Genomic DNA, 11,909 nt, shown 5'->3' on the forward strand with positions numbered 1-11,909 from the left:
TGCCCGAAACTTATTGTTACTCACCCAAAGCCCATTGTTCTGTTATTTGCTTCACTGCTTGCTGTATTGACTATAAATAAACTCCTGAGACTGAAGCCGGGGTCGACTCTTCAGAGTGACCCTCCCGGCCCCACTTCTCTGTAAGAGTTGTGGCATTGGTTACTGTCTCTGCTGCCCCGACAACCGTCGCCGCTGTGACACTTAGTCCGTGGACATTGAACATTAAGATGATGATGAAGATTAGTAGTATTAATGTAAAATGCAAAAATTGAATATAAGCATTATCTTAGGGTACTGAGAGATAATCGATCTTTTTTTTTTTAAGTTGCCTTGGATTTTGTCACTTTGTAGTCTTTTCATTTGCAAAATGAAATAAGACTTGGATTCTGCAGAGAAGGTAGAAATAATAATTTCCATCATATTAAAATAATAACATGCAGCACTTTCTATGTGAAAGGCACTGTTCTAAACACTTGAAATGTTTTCTCCCATTGAATCCTCATGACACAACTATGTGGTGGGTGCTGCCCTGACCCCCATTTGACAGATAAGGAAACTGAGGCCCAGAAGGTACTGAGCCTGCCAGGAGGAGAGGGCAGCAAGTGGAGCAGGAACCCAGCAGTCCAGCCCTAGGAAGGCAGGCCCCTTGTGGGTCAGATAACAGGGACAGGTAGGGCTAAGACCTCTCGGGCATAACTGGGCCTTTAGCTCACCTGGTGTCTTGCCTCTGAGCCAACTTAGGGGATCCCCAGAGATGACCCCAGGAAGCCTCTTGTTCCTGTGCCTTTGAACTTGCGTAAAGACCAAATCTGTTCTGGTGGCCAGAAACCAGCTCCCTCACACGTGGCACAAGAGAATCCCCAGCTTCCCTTACTAAGAAAAATTAAACACCATATGAAGATAGTAATGCCCTGGCTGGGCTGGCAGTGGGTCCATCGTGGGCACTGGAAAGACAGATTTCAGCAGACAGATGGCTGGTCTCCAGCCCAGGCACACCCCATGCCAGCCCTCAGGTACAGGCCAATTAATTGGTGAAGTCCGCTGCAAGGACCCCACTGGCCCAGGAAGTTTCGGTTCGAGCCATTTTCCATTTGCGCAGGAAGTGGTGGGCAGTGCAAGTGGGGGAGAGCCTTGGCTTTGGATAGCGAGAAAGCAACGGGCTGGGAAAGGACAGCTGGGTTCAAGGACTTTATCAAGTTCACCCTCAACATCATGCACTCATGGGCACTTCCCAGGTAACGTTCCCCAACTTCCGGGCACCAAGCCTGCCTGGGGGCCTGGGAAGAGTTAGCCAGTGTCTGCAGATCCGAGGATGAAGACAACCCCAGCAGACGGTGTTTGGGCACAAAAATTCCACTTCTGCTTCGAGCTTCGGGACGCCTGGGCTCGGCGCAGCCAGGCTAACAGAGGGGCCTTTCATTAGACTCTCAGGAGAGATTTCCAAAAAAGAAAAGTAGAGTCTTTCAAAAAAGAAAGTTCAGGCCTCAGCAAAACTGCTTTTAAAAAAATTTTTTTAGATCAATTTTTGTGGTTTTAATAAAAGCAAAGGATTTTGTGGTTTTCCCTCAAATTTTTCACCATTTTCCATAAAAACAAAAGCCAATATTTGAAACCATTTTTCCCCAGTGAGAGTGGCAACGTTTTTGCCCAGGGACAGTTTCTTGGAAACATATCCTTGCGGCATTCCAGCTTTGCCATTGCTCTGGTTGTGCCTGAGAAAACCCTCAATGTACTGTGTGCGGGCATATTCCACCTGCAGCCAATTGCATCCGCCCACATCCCAGAGAGGTGCTTCCCAGAGGGACTGACCATGGCAGGAAAGGTTCTTTTTTCCAACAGACTGTATAAAAGGGAACTGTGCTCCATAGGGTTTTCAATGGCTGATTTTTCAGAAGTAGGCCCCTGGGTGGTGCAAATGGTTAATGCACTTGGCTGCTAACTGAAAGGCTAGAGGTTCGAATCCACCCAAAGGCACCTCGAAAGAAAAGCCTGGCAATCTACTTCTGAAAAGTCAGCCATTGAAAACCCTGTGGAGCACAATTCTATTCTGAAACACATGGAGTCACCATAAGTCGGGGTTGACTCCATGGCAATTGGTTATATTAAAAAGGGGAACTTGAAAGCAGGATTCAGGCACAGGTACACCAATGTTCACAGCAGCACTATTCACAATAGCCAAAAGGTGGAAACAACCTAGATGTCCATCAACAGATGGATGGATACACAAAATGTGGTTGATCCATTCAGTAGAATATTACCCAACCATAAAGAGAAATGAAGTCCTGATACATGCTACGCCCTGGATGAAATTGAAAACATCATACTGAGCAAAATAAATCAGTCACAAAAGGACAAATATTGTATGATCCCATTTACATGAAATATCTAGAATAAGCAAATGCATAGAGACCAAAGTTTATTAGTGGTTACCAAGAGTGGGAGGGAGGGGGAAAGATGGAGTCATTGCTTAGCGGGCACTGAGTTTCTGTTAAGGGTCATGGGAAAATTTGGAAGCAGATGGTGGTAATGGTTGCACAAGATGATGAACGTAACTAATGTCACAGAATTGCACATATAAAAAAGTCAATAACATGAAGGAATCTGGAAGGCATTATGCTGAGTGAATTTAGTCAGTCACAGAAGGACAAATATTGTATAAGATCACTATTATAAGAACTCGAGAAAAGGTTTAAATGCAGATGAAAACATTCTTTGATGGTTATGAGGGTGGGGAGGGAGGGAGACGAGTATTCACAAACTAGATAGTAGATAAGAATTATCTTACGTGAAGGGAAGGGCAACACACACTGCAGGGGAAGTCAACACAACTGGACCAAACAAAAGGAGTTTCCTGAATACAACCAAACACTTCAAGGGACAGAGTAGCAGGGGCAGGGGTCTGGGGACCATGGTTTCAGGGGACATCTAGGTCAACTGGCATAACAAAGTTTATTAAGAAAATGTTCTGCATCCCACTTTGGCGAGTGGCATCTGGGGTCTTAAAAGCTAACGAGCGGCCATCTAAGAGACATCAGTTGGTCCCAACCCACCTGGAGCAAAGGCAACTGAAGAACACCAAAGACACAAGGAAAATATTAGCCCAGGAGACAGAAACGGCCACATAAACCAGAGACTTCATCAGCCTAAGACCAGAAGAACTAGATGGTGCCTGGCTACCACCAATGATCGCCCTGACAGGGAACACAACAGAGCCCTGACGGAGCAGGAGAAAAGTAGGGTGCAGAACTCAAATTCCAGTAAAAAGGCCAGACTTAATGGTTTGACTGAGACTGGAGGGACCCCAGAAGACATGGCTCCCTGGACTCTCTGTTAGCCCAAAACTAAAACCATTCTTGAGGCCAACTCTTCAGGCAAAGTTAGACTGGACTATGGGACATAAAATGATACTCATGAAGAGTGGGCTTCTTAGCTCAAGTAGATACATGAGACTAAATGGGCAGCTCCTGTCCAGAGGCAAGATGAGAAGGCAGAGAAGGTCAGGAGCTGGTTGAATGGACACAGGAAATCCAAGGTGGAAAGGAGGAGTATGCTGTCACAGTATAGGGAGAGCAATTAGGGTCGCATAGCAATATGCGTATAAATTTTTGTATGGGAAACTGACTTGAATTGTAAACTTTCACTTAAAGCACAATTTAAAAAAAAAAGGTTGAAGTGACAAATGTTTTGTTTTAAAGGAGAGGACATCTTACTTTCTAAGGAGTAGAATACGAAGGTGTCAAGTGATTTCTGATATGCAAGGTCGTGCCTTAAACAAATCTGATTGTAGCAGAACAAAAAAAAATCTGCTCCCTTGTAATGCTCATTATAGTTGAACGAGTAGAATCAGCATTTTTGAGAACTCAGAGAAGCCTGGTTCAGCCGTCTTATTTTACAGATGGGGAAACTGAGGCACAGAAAGGCTGCAGGACCTTCCTAAGACATAAACAGTGTTGGCAGAGTTACAATTTCAATCCGCGTTTCTTTGCCTTCACCCAGTGCTTTTTCGTTTCTCCCACATCACATACCCTCTTCTCTCAGCAAAACGTACTTATTTTTATCAGTGCTTCATTCAAATATTATCTACACTTTGGCCAGCAGACTTTAACATTTCTTGATCACTTAGAACTAAAGATCAACAACCTTCAGCCTCTTAGATTTGAACTTCAGCACACGATTCCAAACTCTGACAAACTCTTCCTTTCAGACTGGGATCAAGAATGCTCCAGGTTCTCTCCTTGTCAGTGGGCACCACAGGCAGGTCAGCCGTCTGTTTCAGCGGTGGCAGCTCATCTCTGTCACCATGAGCGCCTTCAGCAGCGCCCTTCACCCTCAAGTACTGAGTCTTCCTCAAAAATGAAAAAGGACGATACATATCTCCATTTCATGATATTTCAGTTTATGAAGATAAGGATGTGTTCCACATGGTGGTTAAGTACCACAACGGTCTAATGCAAAAATGCAGATTGCTACAAAGGACGCTTTAAACCCAGTTAAACAAGATATGAAAGAAAACTCCGTTATGCTGAAAATTTGTTCCCTTAAAGGATACACGTGGAACTATGGTGCCCTCCCTCAAACTCGGGAAGATCCAGGACACTATGACAGACACACTGGCTGTTGTGGCAACAGCGACCCAAATGATGTGTGTGAAATTGGGAGCAAGATATGTGTGAGAGGTGAAATAATCAGTGTGGAAGTTTTGAGTTTACTGGCTATGGTTTATGAATGTGGATGACCCCGATGCAGCCGATTATAATGATATTAATGATGTCAAACGGCTGAAGCCTGGGTACCTAGAAGCTACTGTGGACTTGTTTAGAAGGTGCAAGGTTCCTGATGGAAAACCAGAGAATCAGTTTGCTTTCCATGCAGAATTTAAAGATAAGGATTTTGCAACTGATACTATTAAAAGCACCCATGACCACTGGAAAGCATTGGTGACTAAGAAAACCGATGGAAAAGGGGTATGTAAGTGTGAGTGTGTATGATTCTGTGTGTGTGTCTGTGTCATTGAGGGAGTTGTGTGCATGTCACTGTGTGTGAGTGTGTTGGTGTGTGAGTCTGTGTGTTGGTGTGTGCACCTGTGTGTGTATATGTGTGGGTGTGTGAGTTTGTGTGTGTGTGTGCAAGTATCTTTATTAGGGTAGAACCAATTATCTGGAATCTTTTTGGCTAAAATTTAGGAAATTATTGGTAAAACAAACTCTCACACCTATGCAACCAACATTTTCTTAATTCAGTAAATATTCAACGAGCGCCCTCTGGGTGCCCAGCAGCATGCCGGGAGAGAGCAGTTAACAAGGCAGAGAAAGGCTCAGTTCCTGCAGAGCTCACAGTCTGACCCCAGGAAGCTTATGAATGAGAAACAAACATTATGCCCTACCCAAGACATCGAAATAAACTCTAAAAACCACATGATGTTGCAGTGAGAGGAAAGCCTGAAGCCTCCCAATGAAACTGGTTTCTTTTTTAACACGGAGAAAAGAAAACTCTGCTTTCCATAAGCAGTTGTTTCTGCAAGGTAAATGAAATCAATGAGATCATTTAACCTTTCCCCACAGATTCTATGGGATCAGAGGGATGTCTGTTCGCAGCCTGGGAAACCAGGGCTGCTCACGCTCACACACCCAGCACTCCGCTGTCCGTCCACCTAAATCCTGCCTTTCTGCGTCTGCTAAGAGTTCAATGTCAAATAAAATGCTTTCCGAGAATTCTGGGCTCCACAAAGACAGGCTAGTGATCTGGACTGATCATTGTCTGTGAGGTAGTGGAGAGGGGTTAATTTAAATATGTTGAGAACGTCTTAGTGGTGACAGTGAGCGGATTTTTTTTTTAAGGAAAACTTTATTGGGAGTATTTTTTCCCCTTAAGTGTGAAATTTGGCAGGTCGCTGCATTCTGGGATGGACTGCTGAAGACTCGGTTAATTAGGAATAAGGTTCAGGTCCAAGGTAAACATCTTGAGTCTGCTAAGTCTTCTTAGGATGTTTGTCTGCAATGCTTCTGAAAATAGTATAGCTTTCCGTAAAGAAATATTAGCTGCCGTTCATAAATGGAGCTGGCTACGTCCTCACCCAGCCCTGACTAAATTGGTATTAGATGAGGGATTAGTCTCTGATTTTATTTGAAAATCCCAGGAGGAAAAGCAGCACCAGCCACTGCTTTCTTATCCGCTTTTCAGACTGAGGCCTGAAGGCTCGGCGACTGGGCTTCCGTCTTGAGCAGCGAAGTGGGGGATTGTTAAACCAGCCCTGAGGGTTTGCTCAGAAATGGGGCAGCTAACTGCTTACTGTTTGTTGATCCACATAGACAAGGAGCACCACATCCACAGAGCATTGTTTAGATGGGGATGCACCATCCTTACGTGTCCACTCCTGCAATCCTGCAGCCAGAGCCAACTGTGCTCTGGGATTTCACATCTTCTCCACTCAGTTTCCCTTATTTTTCTTTGTGTCTTCAAACTACCCTGTGCTAAGGGGGATATCAAGTCTCCTTGAATGCCCAGGGGGGCACATAGTGAGAACAGCGCCCTTTGTTTTGGGGGAGCAATACTCCAAAGCCACCCTAGGTCCCTCCACACTAGCCCCGGACAGCCTCCATGATAGAACACGCTGCACCTCTGATGAGTGCCCTCTATGGGCCAGGGCAAAATCAACCGCTCCATTTTTTGGATGGCTAAGCCAAGACTCAGAAAAGTTTAGCAATTACTCTCGCATCCACAACAAAGTGAAATGGACATGTGAACCCCGACAGTTCAGACTTCAGAGCCCTGCACTCTCTACTCCTTCAGCAGTGGACCCACTGGCCTCAATAGAGCAGACTGCTTCCAGCGTTTATTGAGCAGCTGAACATGGAGATCTTAGTCCTCATCATTATGGAGGATGTAAAGAAACAAGTCCCGCAGCCTCCAGGAGCTTGAAGCAAGTCGGGCACACAAGATACAGACATGCACATCAACATGCGTGTCTACATCTTAGGAAGATAAAGACTAAAGGAGCAGTGGGTAAGAGATGCAGGAGGTCCCTAGACAAAAATCAAGGCAGTGCTTAAAGAAAGGAGTCATCAAAAATTGGCAGAGAAGTAAAAAGAGATCATCCATTTCTGACTGGTGGAGAGATCTTATCAGAAGTCTTTGTCTGATAATGAACATTTTCCAATCACACAGCAGCATTTTTTAACTCTTAAAAATGCCTCCCATGGAGCACGAGGGAGTTCCTGTGCAATGATGAGCCAGTTCTGTCTTCTGATGGTGGTGGCGGTTCCACAGATCTACACGTGAGATCAGATGTCTAGAACCACACGCACACATGCACACACACGCAAGTGCATAAAAAATGGGTAAAACCTGAGTAAAGCCTGCAGCCCAGTTACAGCAACATTGCAACGTCAGCTCCAGATTGTGATACTGCACTGCAGTTACATGTCACCTATGGGGAGATGGATGAAGGGGTCAGAGACTCTGTATACTGTTTTTGCAACTTCCTGGGAGTCTATCATCAGTTCAAAAGTAAAAGTGAAAAGGAAAAAATATCTTCCCCCATTTCTTCTATTCCAGTAAGTATTTTCCCAGCTAGTTTTGGTTGTACTGTTTGTAATATGTACCACACCTAAAATCACGTTTGCAGGAAGTTGTTGTTAAGTGCCATTGAGTCAGTTCCGACTCATAGCGACCCCATGCACAACGTAATGAAAGTCTGCCCTGTCCAAAGGAGGCTAGAATAATTCCATTTCCAGAGTATTTCCAGAGGTTCCGTTTAAGTCTCCCATTAATCCTGGAAGGAGGCACAGCAAGGATTCACGTGGCCTTACAGCAAATGGAGTGACTGGGACTCGGCAAGGTTCACCCACGAGGCTGGGGCCCTCAGAGAATGGGGCCACGTTGACTCTACTCACCGCCCCCCTCCCCATGTCCCCTGCTCCCAGCACTGTGCATGGAACATGGAAGAGTCAAGAAAATACTGGTAAGTGGATAAATAATTTAGTTAAGACCATCACTGGTGATCAATAGGGCTGGAAAACACAGAGTGAACCCTAATGTAAACTATGTTGTTGTTATCGTGAAGCACCATTAAGTCAATTTTCCTAGACTGAAATCTTTACACAAGCAGATCACCAGGTCTTTCTACCTTGGAGAGCTGGTGGATTTGAACCGCCAACCTTTTTGGTTAGTAGCCAAGCACTTAACCATTGCACCACCAGGGCTGGACTTTAGTTAATAATAATTTATCAATACTGGCTCATCATTTGTGGCAAAGTTACCACACAAATGCAAGATGTTAATAATAGGGGAAACTGAAAAAAATAAAAAATAATAATAATAGGGGATACACCATGACCAAGCAGAATTTATTCCAGGAATGCAGGGATGGTTCAACATTAGAAAATCAATCAACATAATACACCACATTAATAGAACAAAGGAAAAGAACCACTGATCAATCTCTATGGATGCAGAAAAAGCATTTGATAAAATCCAACACCATTTCTTGATGAAAACCCTAAAGAAAATTGGAATAGAAAGGAAGTTCCTCAATATGATTCAGAGCATATATGAAAAGCCAAAAGCCAACATTATACTTAATGGAGAAAGACTGAGAGCTTTCCTCTTGAAATCGGTAACAAGTCAAGGGTGCCTGCTCTCATCACTTCTATTCAATATTTTATTAGAAGTCCTAGCCAGAGTAATAAGACAAGACAAAGAAATAAAAAGTATCCAGATTGGAAAAGAAGAAGTAAAATTATCTCTATTTGTGGATGATATGATCCTATATATAGAAAATCCCAAAGAGTCCAAAAGAAAACTTCTAGAGCTAATAGAGGAATTTAGCAAAGTTGCAGGGTACAAGGTCAACCAACAAAAATTGGTTGGGTTTCTATACACCAGCAATGAGAAATCTGAAAGGGAAATTAGGGAAACAATTCCATTTACAAAAGCATGTAAGAGAGTAAAATATCTAGAATAAATCTAACCAGAAACATGAAGGACTTATACAAAGAAAAATATAAAACACTGCTGAAAGAGACTGAAGCAGACTTAAATAAATGGAAAGATGTTCCATGTTCATGGCTTAGAAGACTTCATATTGTTAAGATCTCAATACTAATCGAAGCGATCTACAGATTCAATGCAATCCCAATCAAAATTCTAACAGCCTTCTTTATAGAAATAGAAAAACCAATCCTCAACTTTATATGGAATGGCAAGAGGCCTCGAATAGCTAAAGCAGTGTTGAAAGAGAAGAAAAAGTAGGAGGACTCACTCTTCCTGATTTCAAAACATACTATACAGCTACAGTAATCAAAACACCCGAGTACTGGTATAACAATAGACACTTAGATCAATGGAATAGAATTGAGATTCCAGAAATAAAACCATACATCTATAGTCAACTAATTTTTTACAAGGGTGCTAAGTCCATTCATTGCAGAAAGAAGAGTCTTCAATAAATGGTGCTGGGAAAATTGGGTTCCCATATGTAGAAAAAATGAAACAGGATTCATGTCTCACACCATACACGAAAACAAATTCAAAATGGATTAAGGACCTAAATGTGCAAACTAAAACCATAAAATTCCTGGAAGAAAAGGCAGGGACAATGCTGTCAGGCCTCGCTTTTAACAATGGATTACAATAACAAAATATAATAACAATATCATAATAAAAGCACAAACAGCAAAAGACAAATAAATGGGACTTCATAAAAATTAAAAACTACTGTTCATCAAAAGACTTTACCAAAAAACTGAAAAGACAAGCTACCAACTGGGAGAATATCTTCATAAACAATATATTTAACAAGAAACTAATAACCAAAATATATATAAAACTTCGACAACTTAACAACAATAAGATAAATAACCCAACCATAAAATAGGCAAAGAACTTGAATAGACATTTCACCAAAGAAGACATTTAAATGACCACCAAACACATGAAAAGATGCTCATTAGTCATCAAAGAGATGCAAATCACATTTTGGTGCAAATGGCACCATAATGAGATGCCATTTCACTCCCACTAGGATGGCTAAGATTAAAAAAAAAAACACACACAGAAAACAACAAATGTTGGCAAGGATGTGGGGAAATTGGAACCCTTATCCATTGCTGATGGGAATGCAAAATGGTATAGCCACTGTAGAAAACAGTGTGGTGGTTCCTCAGAAAACTAAAAATAGAACAACCATTAAAAAAAAAAAAAAAAAAACCATTGCCATCAAGTTGATTCCAACTCATAGCGACCCTATAGGACAGAGTAGAACTGCCCCATAGTGTTTCCAAGGAGCACCTGGTGGATTCAAACTGCCGACCTTTTGGTTAGCAGCCAAACTCTTAACCACTACGCCAAGCAGGGTTTCCAGAACTACCATGTGACCCAGCAATTCCACTCCTAAGTATATACCCAAAAGACTTGAGAGCAGAGACTCAAACAGAGATTTGTACACCAATGTTTATTGCAGCACTATTCACGATAGCCAAAAGGTGGAAACAACCTAAATGCCCATCAACAGATGAAGGAATAAATAATATGTGGTACGTACATAAAATAGAATACTACTCAGCCAGTAGGAGAAATGAAGTCTTGATACATGCTATATAATAGGGATGGAGCTGGAAGACATTATGCTGAGTGAAGTAAGTCAATCACAAAAGGACAAATATTGTATAACCTCATTTATATAAAAAGACAAGAAAAGACAAATGTATAGAGAACAAAGTTTATTAGTGGTTACCAGGGGCAGGAAGGAGGGGAAAAGTGGGGTGGGGAGGTTAACAGCGATAGAAATATCACATTGATTAAGGATAGGGTTACACAGTCAATTATTGTAATTGCTGTCAATAAGTTGCACACCTGTAAAAAGGTAAATTGGCAAAAGTTGTGTGATAGATATATTTACAACAACGACAAAGAAAAGACAAGAGTAGCTGCTGAGGCTGCTTATGTACAACTGAAAACCTCATGGGATTTGGTTCCTTGGTTTGGAGGTTTAGGGTCATGATTTCATGGGATTTCCCAGTTATTTGGCCTAATAACATGTTTAGTGTCTCTGTTCTACCTCCTAGTTCAATGGGTAGTGCCTAGGGTCTTAAAAGCTTGCAAGCAGCCATCCAAGGTACAACTGTTGGCCTCTATCCTCCTGGAACAACAGAGGAAGAAGGAGAGCCAGGAATAGGAGGATATGGAATGTGTGGCTAATTGCCTCCGTGAACAACAGCCTCCTTTACCATGAGACTAGAAGAACTGGATGGTGCCTCACTGCCATTACTGAACATTTTGGTCAAAGATTCCACAGAGAATACTACCCAACGATAAAGAATGACGATGAAGCAGTGAAACATCGTATAACAGGGAGGAAGCTGGAGGTCATTATGCTGAGTGAATTTAGTCAGTCACAGAAGGACAAATACTGTATAAGACCACTATTAGAAGAACTCAAGTAAAGGTTTAAACACAGAAGAAAACATTCTTTGATGGTTACGAGGGTGGGGAGGGAGGGGGAGGACTATTTACTAACTAGATAGTAGGTAAGAATTATCTTAGGTGAAGGGAAGGGGAGCACTCACTGCAGGGAAAGTCAGCACAACTGGACTAAACCAAAGCTAAGAAGTTTCCTGAATACAATCAAACACTTTGAGGGACAGAGTAGCAGGGGTGGGGATCTGGGGACCATGCTTTCAGGGGACTTCTAGGTCAAATGGCATAACAAAGCTTATTAAGAAAATGTTCTGCATCCTACTTCGGTGAGTGGCATCTGGGGTCTTAAAAGCTTGCAAGCAGCCATCTAAGGTCCCAACCACCTGGAGTAAAGGAGAATGAAGAACACCAAAGACACAAGGAAAGTAGTAGCCCAAGAGACAGAATGGGCCACATAAACCAGAGACTTCATCAGCCCGAGACCAGAAGAACTA

General features: G+C 42.6%; 1 pseudogene; it reads left to right on the top strand.

Moving 5' to 3' along the window:
• LOC101345545 (inorganic pyrophosphatase-like) overlaps positions 1–6,918 on the top strand; it is a 52,505-nt pseudogene extending 45,587 nt beyond the window's left edge.
• Positions 6,919–11,909: the final 4,991 nt, after the last annotated feature.

This window comes from Trichechus manatus, unplaced genomic scaffold (genome assembly GCF_000243295.1).
Source record: "Trichechus manatus latirostris isolate Lorelei unplaced genomic scaffold, TriManLat1.0 scaffold00053, whole genome shotgun sequence".
In the NCBI taxonomy this organism is placed as follows: Eukaryota; Metazoa; Chordata; class Mammalia; order Sirenia; family Trichechidae; genus Trichechus; species Trichechus manatus.